The 13717-nt window shown below is 47.1% G+C and overlaps 1 protein-coding gene across 2 annotated transcripts in view; it reads right to left on the minus strand.

Moving 5' to 3' along the window:
* The window catches only part of STAG1 (stromal antigen 1), a 349145-nt gene extending 340888 nt beyond the window's left edge, over positions 1-8257 (minus strand). For both annotated transcript variants that reach the window (XM_045030098.1, XM_045030097.1), the window contains exon 1: positions 8084-8257. The gene's annotated coding sequence lies outside the window, so the exon portion shown is untranslated. The remainder of the gene's footprint in view (positions 1-8083) is intronic.
* Positions 8258-13717: the final 5460 nt, after the last annotated feature.

Below are 13717 nucleotides of genomic sequence, written 5' to 3' on the forward strand. Positions count from 1 at the left end.
TTAAGATTAGTTTGGTACAACTTCCAACTCTCACGGGGCTATACAACTCTGCACAGTTGGCCAGAATGTGCTCCACCTTGTCTATTGACATAAAACATTATAGTCAATACTTGAACCACTCCACCCTACAGTTGAGGAAGAAAGGGCTCAAGAGCTCAACATATGAGGGACACATCTCTCAATAGTGGAATATCAATTTCATAAACATGCCATCTGTATGTGATAAATAGCATCTTGCTAGCCAATGGAGAGAGCTCATCTTTAGATATGCATATTGTTACGTACATCACAGACATCATAAGGCAAATTGTGTAAGAAAGAACATCAATCACTGTATGACATGAGTTCTCCAGTTCCACTTCTAAGTGCTATAAAGATTTTCAAGCATCTTTCTTCCAGAAGGAAAGCACTGCCTTTTTGAGAGCTCCAACCCAGATCATGACTTTTATTGGCAATTCTGAATTGTGTGATTTTGTCCCATTTATTTTGAAACCAAATGTTTTGAATGAGGTATGTATTTATAATATAGCTTTTTCTCCAGATCCTTCTATTAGGATACCATGATGTCCAAACATTCAAGTCAGGATATGGGTATCCTGACATCTCAATTGTGCCTGTACTGCTGAAAAAGGTTTGTGAACACTTGAGGTGTCGTAGACATACCAAATGGTAGGACCTTGTGTTGATCATCTCACCTACAATAAGTATTCAAGTATTTTCAATGCAAATATCTGACTGAGATGTGTAAATAAGCATCTTGCAAATTGAGAACCCAAACCCAATCTTAGCCTTTAAAGTGCCATCAGACTCCTTGTTGTTTTTGTGGATACGGACTAACACGGCTACCCCCTGATACTTGACAAGAATGTGATGGTTGAAGCTATAGTAAGCATGAGAAATCTGAATCTTCTGATGATAGAACTGAACTTCCAAAGGTCTACAGTGAGTTGGAGACCTCCTCTGGGATCAAAAAGTACCTGCAATAAAATTCCTTCCCCAAAAATCTTCAGGAACTAAATCTCATGGCATTAACTCTAGTAGTGAACCAACTTCTGATCTTAGCAAAGTTCTCATGAGAAGGATCCCTGAAGAGGGATGATGAAGCAGAAGTTGAGCAGAATGCTAGTGTCAAACTGAATAGAGTAACCCTGTAAATCTCCAAGATTCACAAGTCTGTGGTCACAGTACTCCCAGGCGCTAATAAATGGGAGACTGTTTCCAGATGAAAAAGAGGCTGTTTGCAGGTTTAAATCCCATCTGGTGTTTTCATGAATCCTGTCAAACCAAGAGGCCAGTGCAGAGCTAGATGAGGCAGATCTACTTTTTAACTTAAAAGTTTGTAGGGTTTGTGTGTCTGTTGAAGTTGAGCAGGTGATCATTGCTGGTATTTCCCTGAAAGGAACAGGAAGCAGAGATTGTCTCTAGCAACAAAACATTGGTACCCCAAATCTCTTCCTAGAATGTTGTGAAATCCCTAGACCTTGTTGTAGACTTGTATCTTTTAATTTCTCTAGGAGTTTCTCTTTTACAGTTAAGCAGCCCTTCACCATCAAATAGGAAGTCTCTCTCCAGGTTCTTACTTCCAAAAGAAGTCCAGATGAACATAGCCACAAGTAGCACATCAAAGTAACTGAGGGTTCTACAGCTTTAGATGCTAGATCAGAAGCATTGAAGGAATATCTCAGGGTGTGGTTAGCAACCAAACAACCTTCAGTAATCAATGCTTTGACCAGTTTGCTCTGATCTTCTCGCAGCAACTGGGGAAACAGTGCTATTTTCTCCTATAAATTATATTAGTAATAGAACATCACTGCCTGATAACTAGCTATTTTAATGCCCAGAGCATCTAGTGTCTTACCTTCTCTGTCAGAAATTGCAGAGTGGACTTGAGTCCCATTAGCTCCCTTTGAGCTGCAGATCCCACCATTAATGAATTTTGAGAATTATGGGTGTGGAAAGCCCTTAAGAGACAGTTGGTACAACCTGTCTCCTTTTTTAGAAGTTGCCAAGATGCAGGGTTTAAGTGAGTATTTTTCACTGGCTGTAATAAACTGTCTAAGAGGACAGACTCCTAGAGGATGAAACCAAAACATCAAAAACTGGGTGTAGTTTTCTCTGATGCCACTGAAGGGATTTTTAAGGTAGTCATCCTTCCTATGAGTTCATGAAATTGAAGCGCATCTTTGGAAGGAGAGGAAGATGATGTTGCACCCAAACAGTCATCCAGTGAAGTTTAAACATCAGTAGCTGTTTCTGCATTCAGACATTCAATAAGATGTTCTACTTCCTCTTCAGATGGTATGTGTGAGACTAGTAAAGGGAGATGGGTCCCTAAATACCAATGATCGTGATAGATCTGGGCAGAACAGATCTGGTGCATGACATTTGTACCAAACCCTGGGAGAAGGTTCCCTTTGAAGCTACTTTTCTTCAGACCTCTTAAAATTAGGCTAATACCTAGTGATCTCTCTCCTGCCATCTATCTCCACCCTCTGACAAACAGAGTCAGTGAAGGCCAATATGACCACATTGCCTATGTGGTACCTCTCAGTGCTACCAGCACCCAGTGGGTAACTCCCCAACATAATCCCTGGGGGGAGAGAGGGTGATCTCACACTCTGAAGAGATGGAAACAATAGTTTTGATAATGCTCTCTAGGTTCCCTGATCTATTCCCTGTGAAGGGAGCAAGGAAAGGCATCAGACCAGTTATGGTTTGATTGCCGACCTGAATGTGAATCCAAAGCAGCTTGGGTAACTGCAAAGGTCAAAAGCCCAGACATATTTCCCTGGAGAATCAGTTGAGGTCTTAGGGGGAGGTTTGCATAGCTAAGGAAACAGGTTTAACCTTGTAAGATTTTTTTCCTTCCTGGAGAAAGAGAAGGAAGAACTGGCTCCAATGCCTTACACTTCTTTCCTCTATCTTTGGGCACTGACGGAAACTTATCCAGCGCTGTAATGGGGGACCCCAATCCAAAGGCAGATCTGAACGAAGGAGTTCAAGGAACTCTATGTGATGAATCTGAGCCATCATGGTAACCATGGATCTAGTAAAATCTGCTGACTTCAGGGAAGCATCAGGTGAATTACAGGTTTATCAGGAGGTTTCAAAGGTCTTTAGAAGTCAGAGCCTTATGAGAATGCTTTTGCACTTCAGTGAGCCGAAATGGGAAAGCCAGATTCTTCGAGATATGCTCTCAAGGACTGTTTTCTTTCAGCAGAGACCAAGCATTTGTGCTTGGTCACAGCGGATTTTTGTGGATTCATAGCTACTGGAACGTTTGGTGTAGCTTCAGTCAAGGAAGCAGATATCTGCAGCAAGACATTGTCAGGCTTCTTAGCCCCTTCAATGGTCAGAACTAAGACTGGTATCCGAGCACTTATGGATTTCTGCTTATCAGAGCCAGAAAATTTAGGCATTAACGCTTCCTGCAATAGCACAGCCTGGAGGCAATTCTGATGTTCCTTTCTGCTCCTGGGGTGAAGGCACTACACATAGAGCAACAAGAAGGTGAATGACCTTCCCCAAGCAGGCCAAACCTTGCACCTGTGGATATGAAGCAAGAAAAGTGGCAGGGCAAGAAGCACACCTTTAACTCTTGTTCCTTAATTTTCAGTTATAACATGTGTGAACCACAGATCTCCACTCAGGCCCAAATTTTTTAAGGTATTTAGGAACTGCTGCACTTAAGTGTTTCAATCCCTGATTTCAGAGCCTAAATCTCTTTTGAAAATGAGATTTAGGCTCCTAAAAAAACAGTTAGGCATTCCCACCAAAATCTACCAAAAATCTTTGGTAAAAACAACAAACAAATAAAATTTAAAAACTGAGTATACTAGAAACATGGCAGCAGCACTGGGAACAATCCATTCTGAAGGACACAATAAGGTTTCTAGTCAGTCTACTACCACAGTTGGAAGGAACAGAGGCACTCAGTTCCAAATGTTCAGAACTGTAAGGGAAAGGAAGAACAATGCTCCAATGATCATTGCTACTAAAAGATTCCACCACTGCAATCTGAACAGTTGGTGCATCCCTAGAATAGGCCTCCCTATTCTTTGAGGAGGCCTCTGCACAAATACATTTATTGACAATGCACAGATAATATCACACAGTATATATCATCCATAAATGTATCACCATTACTGCTAGAAACATGAGACAGTTCCCAATAAAATCCATAGTAATTGCAAATGCATTCCCAATCATAAAGTGCATTGATAGTCTCCATACAAATTTCCAAAGCTCACCTGGTGCTAAACCCATGAGTCAGTAGTCTGCTTTTGGGCTGGCTGAAAGCTGCTTGCAAGGCATTTGCATTTGCCAACTACTCTGATGGAAAAGTCAAATATGCAGAAATACGTTCCAATCACCGCAAGAACATTTTGTAGTGACCAGTAATTATGATTAAGTAAGCTTCTCCATCATGTCTTGAGCCGTCCAGAAGCACTTTCAATCCATCTGCCAAGGTTGTAGTTACGACGTCTTCTATCTGGCTGCCTTGAGTCAGGGTAAGTATCGTAATGACCCAAGGAAACAGTAGGTAGCAAAGTCCCCAAGAACAGTAGTGGGAACATTGATGTATATGTTGTTCTTCAGAAAAGCGTTCCTACCTGCTCACAAACATCCTGGTGTCCTGCACTTTGAAAGTACTTGCAGTATTTATACCCATAAAACACTCCTAATGGTCTAAAACACCTGAATCACAATTGAGTAATAGCCCTTTTTATTAATGTACTCATTTGCACTTTGTGGACAGCAGATTACGGGCATGTATAGCTCCTGTACGGTTTGGAAATCCCAGCTGCAAGAACACCTCAATGACTTCAGGGACATCAGCCGCCTTCACAACATGTCTACAGCCCAACACTTTTATAGCGAAATAAACCCCACAGACTAGGGCACCCACAATGAACCTACCAACCCCAAACTTATTTCCAACAGATAGGAAACTTGCAACATCTGACTCTTACTAAAGGGTAACACACACCCATCTGACCTGATATTGAGGCTTTGTCATCTGAGTCTGATGAACTCCTCAGACAACTTCGAAAACGTGGCCTTGTTCATCTGAAAGCCTGCACTCACTACAGGTCATGCAAGGTCACCAGAACCAATACTCCCAACAATATGTTTGAGGGCTAGGCCCAGAACCACCACTCAATCTACTGCATTTCATTAATCAATAAAAGAAATCACAATAACTGAGAAGTATCTCCTGCAGCTTGGTCACCAATAATTCACACTTGTTTGGATTGCCATTCCTGGATCAGCAATCTACTCAGGACACCCTCACTGAGAACTCTCATTGGCTGGAGGAAAAATAAGATGCCGGAAAGTGCAGCAAGAGGCATTCAAGTGAGGAATCCAAGCTCCCAGGCAAGGAAAGGTGCTCACAACCAGGGTACAGTCTTCCCGTCCAGCGAATTCCTAAGATCATTTATTAAAGTCATCTAGCCTTCTACAATCCACAAATGAACAAATGAGACCTCTCAAAAGGCCATGCAAAATCAGCTTGGCCCAGGAACTCTGGAATGCATAAATCATACCCTAACATGAATGAATGATGCACCAATGTACATAGAAAGAGACTAAAATTTTAGACACATGACTACTGTGTGTAGATGTGATCCATTATGTTATTATAATTGAGATACACAACTCAAGTTAAGAACAACCCAAGTAACTCTAGTCTAGACAAGGCTTTACCTCCAACAGCTACCTTACTGCAATCTTGGAAAGTGGAAAAAGCAAGACCTATTACCCATGTACCCAGGCCTTCATCTATCCCTGCCTCCCCTAATTTCAGAGACAGAACCTATCTGTAGTACATAATTCAAACCATAAATAATTATATTGCAATTATAATTCAAACTACTTCACATTTCCCCTGTCAGAGGCCAAAGGTCTCCCATCCATTAAAACAAGCAGGGGTGGAGAGGGGGAATCCCTGCAGATTACCAGGGAGTGAGGGGAGTTCGAGTGGTGCAGGGCAATCACAGAGAAATAAAAACAATTGTTGGAAACATAGCGAGTTACCTTGCCTCATCAGCCCTTATCTTCTCATCCACAGGTCACCACACTGCTGCTGCTGTTCCCCTCCCTCATCATTATGCTGCTTTCATGCTTTCTGCCAGGTCACAGCATCACCTCTTCCCGCTGCTAACACCATGTCACCTTGCTCCTGCCCCTTCCTCACCTTTGGATCTCAGTGCTCCCAGTCCCAATGTTTTCTTTTGCTCCCAGGCCATAAAGCTGCTGATACTGCCTCCAACCCACCTCACTGGGTACTGTGCTAGGAGTGTTGATGGTTGCACCCTGCTTCCCAAGTCACAAAGCCACAATGGTCCATAACCCACCTCCAGTCACAGCACCACTGCTCACCCCCCACCACCACCATGGTCACCATACCATTGCTGCTTCCAATATCCCTTCTACCCCTATGGGTCACAGCACCACAGTACAGCTTCTGCCCATCACACCGTAAGGCCACAGCATCAGTGTCATTCCTTCCCACTTCACCACCAGGTCACAGGGCATGCTCTGCTGTCCACCTCCCCCCTTCCCTGCCCAGCTCACAGTACTGCCACCACCACTGCCAATCAATTGTTCCCACAGGTCACAGTGCCACCAAGTTACAATGCCATTGCTGCCACTTCCCAGACATACAAATCACTAGACCTCCACCCAATCCACACAGGTCAAAGCTCTGATGACATTCCGACCCCCTACGTCCCTCCCAAGTGTCAACCCCACCAGAGATATCCCCCACTTGCCACCTCTAAGTCACAGTGAGGCTCCCAATGATCCTTAACCTCAGCAACCCCAGGTTATTGCTTCCTATGTCTTCTTCCAACCACTGCTGCTGCTGCTGTCCACCTCCCAGATATCCCAACACCATTGCTACTGTGGCCCACATCCCTGCCCAGGTTTGCTGCCAATCTTGCTTCCACTGCACACCTTTCTCCCCTACTACCCACCTGCCCCTTCATCCCCTGGTCACAGCACTGCCAAAGACCCTGCTTCTGCTAACCACCCACATCCCCCTTCCAGTCACAGAACCACCAACCCACTACTGCTACCCACCTCCCAATCCCTGTCATAGCACCTTCAACCCCACCCCTGCTTACCAAACTGCTTCACAGCTCACACCACTGCCCAACCCCACTCATATTGCCCACCTCCCTCTGCAACTCAGTGCAGCCAATTATACCACTGCCCACCTCTCACCCAGATCCCAACACTTCCACCAACTCCAATCCCACCCCAGATCACAGTGCCAGTAACCCTACTCCTATCACCCAGCACAGATAACAGTGCTACTTGCCTGCGCTCCCACTGTCTGCAGCCTGCCCCCGCTGAAAGCATTACAGCCCCCACCACCTGCCCCAGCCAGGTGACAGCGCTGTACCCCCGCCATACACAGCCCAGCCCAGTTCACAGCGCTGTTGACCCCACAGCCTGCCCCAGGGCACAGCACCGCCAAACACCCCACTCGCACTCTTCAGCCTCGCCCCAAGTCAGAGCGCCACCAACCCCGCTCGTGCCCCCACCGCCCACCTCAGGTCACAGGACCGTCGTCCCCTCCCTCAGACTACAGTACCGTGCCCCCCCCCATGACAGAGCCACCGACCCCGCGGCCGCCCCCGCCGGCTCTGCGATGACAGAGCCGCCAACCCCGCTCGCGCTCCCACCACCCGCAGCAGGTCGCAGCTTTAGGGGTTGCTGAGGAAACAGCGGGCCTGGCCCAACGCAGGGCAGGGGGACCTTATCCCCGCGCCGCCGCTAAGGCCCAGGCCCGGCGGCAGGAGAGGCCGCTCTGCCCGCCCGGCGCCCCCGGCAGCCCCGCCGGAGACAATGAGATGGCGGCGATCGCCCCGCCCGGGGGACCCGCTGCTCCGGCAGGAGCCGCGCCGCCCCGCCTCCTCTTCTCTCTCCTCCCCTCCCCGCACGGGCAGCGCCAGCTCCCGGCCCAGGCGCCGCGGAGACCGAGCGAGCGGCCCCAACCCGCTGCCCCCGCCCCCCGCGCCTCCATCTTGGATCGGCGCCTTAGAGTCGTCCCCCCCGCGCGCGCCCCGCTCACCTCGGGCCGGGCAGCGCCCCTGGAGCCTGCGCTACGGCTGGCGCGTGGGGTCTAGGTGGGTGCGGGCCGGAGCCAGGCCGGGGCCGGGGCGGTGGCGTTCGCGGGGGCCGCGCTCAGCGGAGCCGCAATCCTAAACCGCCATCTGGCGGCATTTCCGACCCGCCAATGGCGCAGCCGCCGCCGCCGCGCGCCGGAGCCCGAGCGCCCCCTGCTGGCCGCGCGCCGCCACTACCCCCTCCCGAACTGGTCGATCGGCCCCGCCTCTGTCTGAGCGCGGCACTCTGGGGCGGGGCGCCGCAGACCACTTTCGCGCGAAAACCGTGGACATGCGCAGAACGCTCTGTGCCCGTGCGCCCCCGTGCACGGGAGCAGTGTGCGCGCACGCTAGCCTAAGGAGCGTAAGGCGTCAAGGTTCGCCGGTGTTTGTCCCCGTTTAGCGATGGGCGGGGTTGGCGAGCGCTGCCCCTGGGACTGGGAGACAGGAAAGAGCTCGGGGGTCCTTAGACTCGCTCTTCCCGTACCCCGCCCGCTGGAATTCCTCTTCCAGGGTGCCAGCTGGTGGGCGGAGCGTGTGCGAAGGGGCATCGTGGAGCCTGCTGGGCCGCGTGCGTGGGGCTGGGGCGAAGGCTCGCGCCTTCCTGCTGCGCGCTCCGCACTCCCCTGAGGCCCGTAGGGTGCCCGCAGCAGGCCGTGTTCCGGGGCGTGTGCTGAGGAGCTGGGTTGTCTCCCGCTGGACCTTGCTGAGTGAAGGACGGAATAACCCCTGGTGGTGGGAGCGAGTTTGGAGCTCGTGGTCCCTAGTGTGCTGCCTCGTCCCCTGCTCCTCTTGGGGCCTGTTCTGCCTCGGGACAGGACTTGGGCTGTCAGGATGCTCCAAGCTGCTTTCTAAGACCTACCCTGCTAGGGTATCGTTTGCATCTGACCCCGGGCCTAATTTCAGGTTCCTGTACAGCATACCACTGGTAGCCTGGCATGAACTGATTCTGGTATGCTGTCCTATGCTGGCTCTGATCCAGCCAGCCAGAACCCTGGCTTGAATTGGAAGGGAGGGAAAGTAAATATTTTTCTTCTCTGGTCCTCCTACAAGCCCCTGGGGAGCTGAGAATGAAGGAGTTGTCACCACAGGCTGTGTAGATCTTCAAAATAAGATCCTACCGGTTTTGCTGGTCTCTTTTAGTAGTGTTGAGATATGCCCTTCAGCAGAATTGAGGCCCTATAGACATGTACCTTGGGCTTTGCCTCCCAGTCTTGTGATGAGTCAGAATCTTAGCTTTCATGAAGAAAAGCTGTGTTTCTACCCTTTATGGTTGTTGCATGATGGGGGGAACCTTTTAAATTAATGCAGAGACATTTATCTAAGTGCAGACTCCAGCAGGGGAAGATGATTTCACACCAAAGCAGGCCTGACTTCTTTCACTCAATGAATGTGTGGTCAAGCTAGTGACAAGGCTTTGATCTACCACTAGGCTCTGGGATTGGCTTCCAGTTTCAAGACAGACATCCCTGGCTCTCCTCTTCTGTCTTTTTTTAGGGTCCAATGGACAGAAAGGGGAGAAAAAAAGTGATGTTATCTAACCAAGTGTCATGCTGGTACTTGCAATAGACCTATAATTCACTACCAAAAACTTTGTTAATCTCGAGTTTGGGTTGTCTAACACTACCTTGGGCCATTCCAGAATTAACTTTAACCTCTGAAAACCAAGAAATGCAGAGTTAAGATACCAGAGGGGTAGCTGTGTTAGTCTGGATTTGTAAAAAGTAACAGAGAGTCCTGTGGCACCTTATAGACTAACAGATGTACTGGAGCATAAGCTTTCGTGGGTGAATACCCACTTGGTATTCACTCATGAAAGCTTATGCTCCAGTACATCTGTTAGTCTATAAGGTGCCACAGGACTCTTAAATGTCCTGAGGGGAAGCGGCTGCTTCCGCTGCACCCCACTAGCTACACTACTGGACTCTTTGTTGCTTTTTACAGAGTTAAGATAATGTCTTGCACACTCCCTTAGCATTGCTTGGAGCTGGCAGTAAGCATTGAGACCAAACCAAACTTCACCTATCCTTAAGAAAAAACAACATGCTCCAGAAGGATACAGGCCTATGATTGATGAGGTATTGGTTGAGACATCACTCAAAAGGAGCAGAGTTAAGATTGTCTGCAGGGTGTGGCTAGCAAGTTTTTGCAGCAAATTCCCTCCATTTTTGAAGGAAGGCACAGTTTAAGGGCACAAGGAGACTTCCTGGCCATTCCTTGCTGCCAGTCAGTTACCAGCTCTGCCTTCCTCACAGCTCCTCCATGTAGGACTGGAGAGAAGATGGTAGTCAATAGGCTGTGAGGAGTGCATCTACCAACTGGAAGCAGGAAATGGCCTAAAAGTTCCTACTTTGAAGCTAATGTAGGGAGAAGTGAAGGGACTTGGCTTGGCATGCCAATCTGCAGCATAGGAGGCCCCCAAAGGTACCATTAACTTTGGCTTGAATAGAGACTGGGAGTGGCGGGGTCATTACACAAATTAAATCTATTTCCCCATGTTAAGTATCCTCACACCTTTTTGTCAACTGTCTGAAATGGGCCATCTTGATTATCAATACAAAAGTGTTTTTTCTCCTGCTGATGATGGCTCATCTTAATTAGACTCTTAGAGTTGGTATGGCAACTTCCACCTTTTCATGTTCTCTGTATGTATATATATCTTCTTACTGTGTGTTCCATTCTATGCATCTGATGAAGTGGGCTGTAGCCCAAGAAAGCTTATGCTCAAATAAATTTGTTAGTCTCTAAGGTGCCACAAGTACTCCTATTCTTTTTGCGGAGACAGACTAACATGGCTGCTACTCTGATGCTTATCTCACTGAATGTTCTCTTCAGGTCTCTCTGACATCCACTGAGTATACCTGTTCTCAGCTCACCCCTGTTTTGTGTGTGTGAAGGGGATATTATCACATCTGAGATGAAAGCAAAACTTAAAGGAGCTTAAGACACTCATATTGTGGAGATCAGATAGTTTCCACTCCAAACGACTGAAAACTGGCACGTGAAATGGTTAATTCAGTAGCAAGGAATTTTAATAAATCTGTCGATGTGTAGGGTGGTATCTTATGACTAGAGAATGAATAACACTGTAGCTATATTTAAGGAGGCAGCGGATGGGGGAGAAGTGATCCAGGCAACTACAGGTTCATTAGTCTGACTTCAGTAGTATACAAGGCTTACAAAAAAATTAAGGAAAGAATAATTAAATTCATTAGGCAAAAGGAATGTAATATAAAGAAGGTTTACCAAAGGTAGATTGTGCCAGACTAAACTGATATCTTTGAGAGGATAATTGGGTGTTTTAGATAAGAGAAATGCAGTGGATCTAATGTATTTGGACTTTAGTACATCATTTGGTATGAAATCACATGGGAAATTTAGTTAAGAAGGGGATTGGTTCAAGAATTGTAGGGTGGATAAAGAACTGGCTAAAGGGAAGATGATAGGTTGTGTTGAAAGGAGAACTGTCAAGCTGGAAGGAGATTACTAGTAGAGTGCCTCAAGGGTTGATCTTGAGACTGAACTTTATTAATACTTTTATCAATTATCTAGGCACAAAAGGTAGGAGTGTGCTAATGAAATATTCTGATGACACCAAATTGGGAGGCATTGTCAATACAGAGGAAGATTGGAATATTATACAAGAAGAACTGGATGACCTTAAGGTGTGGAGTCATAGTACTATTAAATCCCATCCATTTCTAAATGCAAAGTCATGCACTTAGGGACTAATAAGAATTCCTGATATAAGCCGGGGGCTAAACTGTTGAAAGTGGCAAAGGAAAAGGCAGACCTAGGCATGTTGCTCAATCACAAGATAACTATGAGCCACAAATGTGATGCAGCTGTAAAAAAGGCAAATGGAATCCTAGGATATATGAGTCAAGGTATTTCCAGTAGAAATAGGGAAGTAGTAATTTCACTGTAGAATGCACTGGTAAGACCTCATTATGGACTGCTCTGCACAATTCTGGTCACCTGTGTTCAAGAAGGAGGAACTGAAATGAACAGATGCAGAGAAGAGCTACTCAGATGTTCAGAGGAGTGAAGAGCCTATTTTACAAGAGGAGACTAAAAGGATTTGGCTTGTTTAGTCTAGCAAAATGAAGGTTGAAAGTGGATATGATTGTTCTCTATAAATACATCGGTACTGGGAGGGGGTAAACACCAGGGAGAGCGAAGAGCTATTTAAGTTAAAGGACAATGTTGGCTCAAGAACAAATGGGTATAATCTAGCCATGAATAAACTTATGCTGGAAATTAGACGGTTTCTTGCCTTCAGAGGGATGAGGTTCAGGAACAGCTTTCCAACAGGAGTTGTAGGTGCAGGCAGCCTAATTAGCTTTAAGACAGAGCTTGGTACATTTCAGTAAAGTGTATGATGAGGTTGCCTGCAGTGGTAGGAGGCCTGGCGGTCCTCTCTGGTTTACATTTTACAGTTCTAAAATGTTATGCTTCAAGGCTTCAGTTGGTCATCTATAGGGATCAGAAAGGATTTTTTTTCCCCCAGTATATTCTGGAGGTTTGAGGTTTTTTCCTCTCCTTGCTTTGAAGCATCAGAAATGGCCATAGCTGGAGATGGAACACTGGCTGGGGTGGGTCAGTGCTCTGAGGCAATATTGAAAATTATCTTTCTTAGATGCTTGGCTGGTGAGTGTTATTCACATGCTCAGGCTCTAAGTGATGTGCATGTGCAGCACTGGGAAGGAATTTTCTCCCAGGTCAGAGTGGCAGGGATCAAGAAGGGGCAGGGGGAGAGCCTCTAGGTAACCTATGGGTTCACCTACACTGCAAAGAAAAACCTACGGCTGGCCTATGCCAGCCAAGTCAGGCTTGTGGGATTTGGGCTGCCAAGTCCTGGAGCCTGGGCTCCAAACTGAGTTCAGAAGTCTACACAGCAATGAAACAGCCCGGCAACGTGAGCCCTGCAAGCCTGAGTCGGCTGGCATGGGTTAGCCACAGGTTTTTAGTTGCTGTGTACCCTAGGTTTGGCCTGTTTAGATTGGGACTCCTGGCGAGTGAGGAAGAGAAAATAGCCTTACTACCTTCTTAAGAGAGGAGCTCCAATACTGTGGCCTGTAATTGATTTGGAAAAGGACTTTGACCAAGTTAGAAGGGAAGTAACCTGGTGGTGTTTGAGGGAGAAATGTTATGTGCAGCTTGTCCAAGCCATGTATGTAGGTGCAATGTCAATAGTTGGAACTTCTACTGGTTTAACAGACAAACCGTTGGTAAAGGCTGGGAGTGCATCAGGGATCAGCATTGAGTCCTCTCTTATTTAGCATCATCCTGGATACCCTCACAAGGAACATGCGATAAGAATGAGGTATTGTTGTAGATGTTCTTCTTTGAGATTTCTCACATGACCATTCCACTTGAGGTGTTTTCATGCCCAGTGCATAAGCACCACAGATATTTTTCTTAATGGTACCTAGTAGGGTGGCACATGTGCCCTCTGTCACGTCATGCTGCTGTGCAATGGTATGAAGAGCAGAGCTGCCTCTGACACCCCTCAATTCCATTTTACTGCCTGTGATCTTTAGTCTGAGTGTATTGGCTTGCTTTGCAACTGTTCTCTCTTTCAGGAATTTTTCTCCTGT

The sequence above is a fragment of the Mauremys mutica genome, chromosome 9 (assembly GCF_020497125.1).
Source record: "Mauremys mutica isolate MM-2020 ecotype Southern chromosome 9, ASM2049712v1, whole genome shotgun sequence".
In the NCBI taxonomy this organism is placed as follows: Eukaryota; Metazoa; Chordata; order Testudines; family Geoemydidae; genus Mauremys; species Mauremys mutica.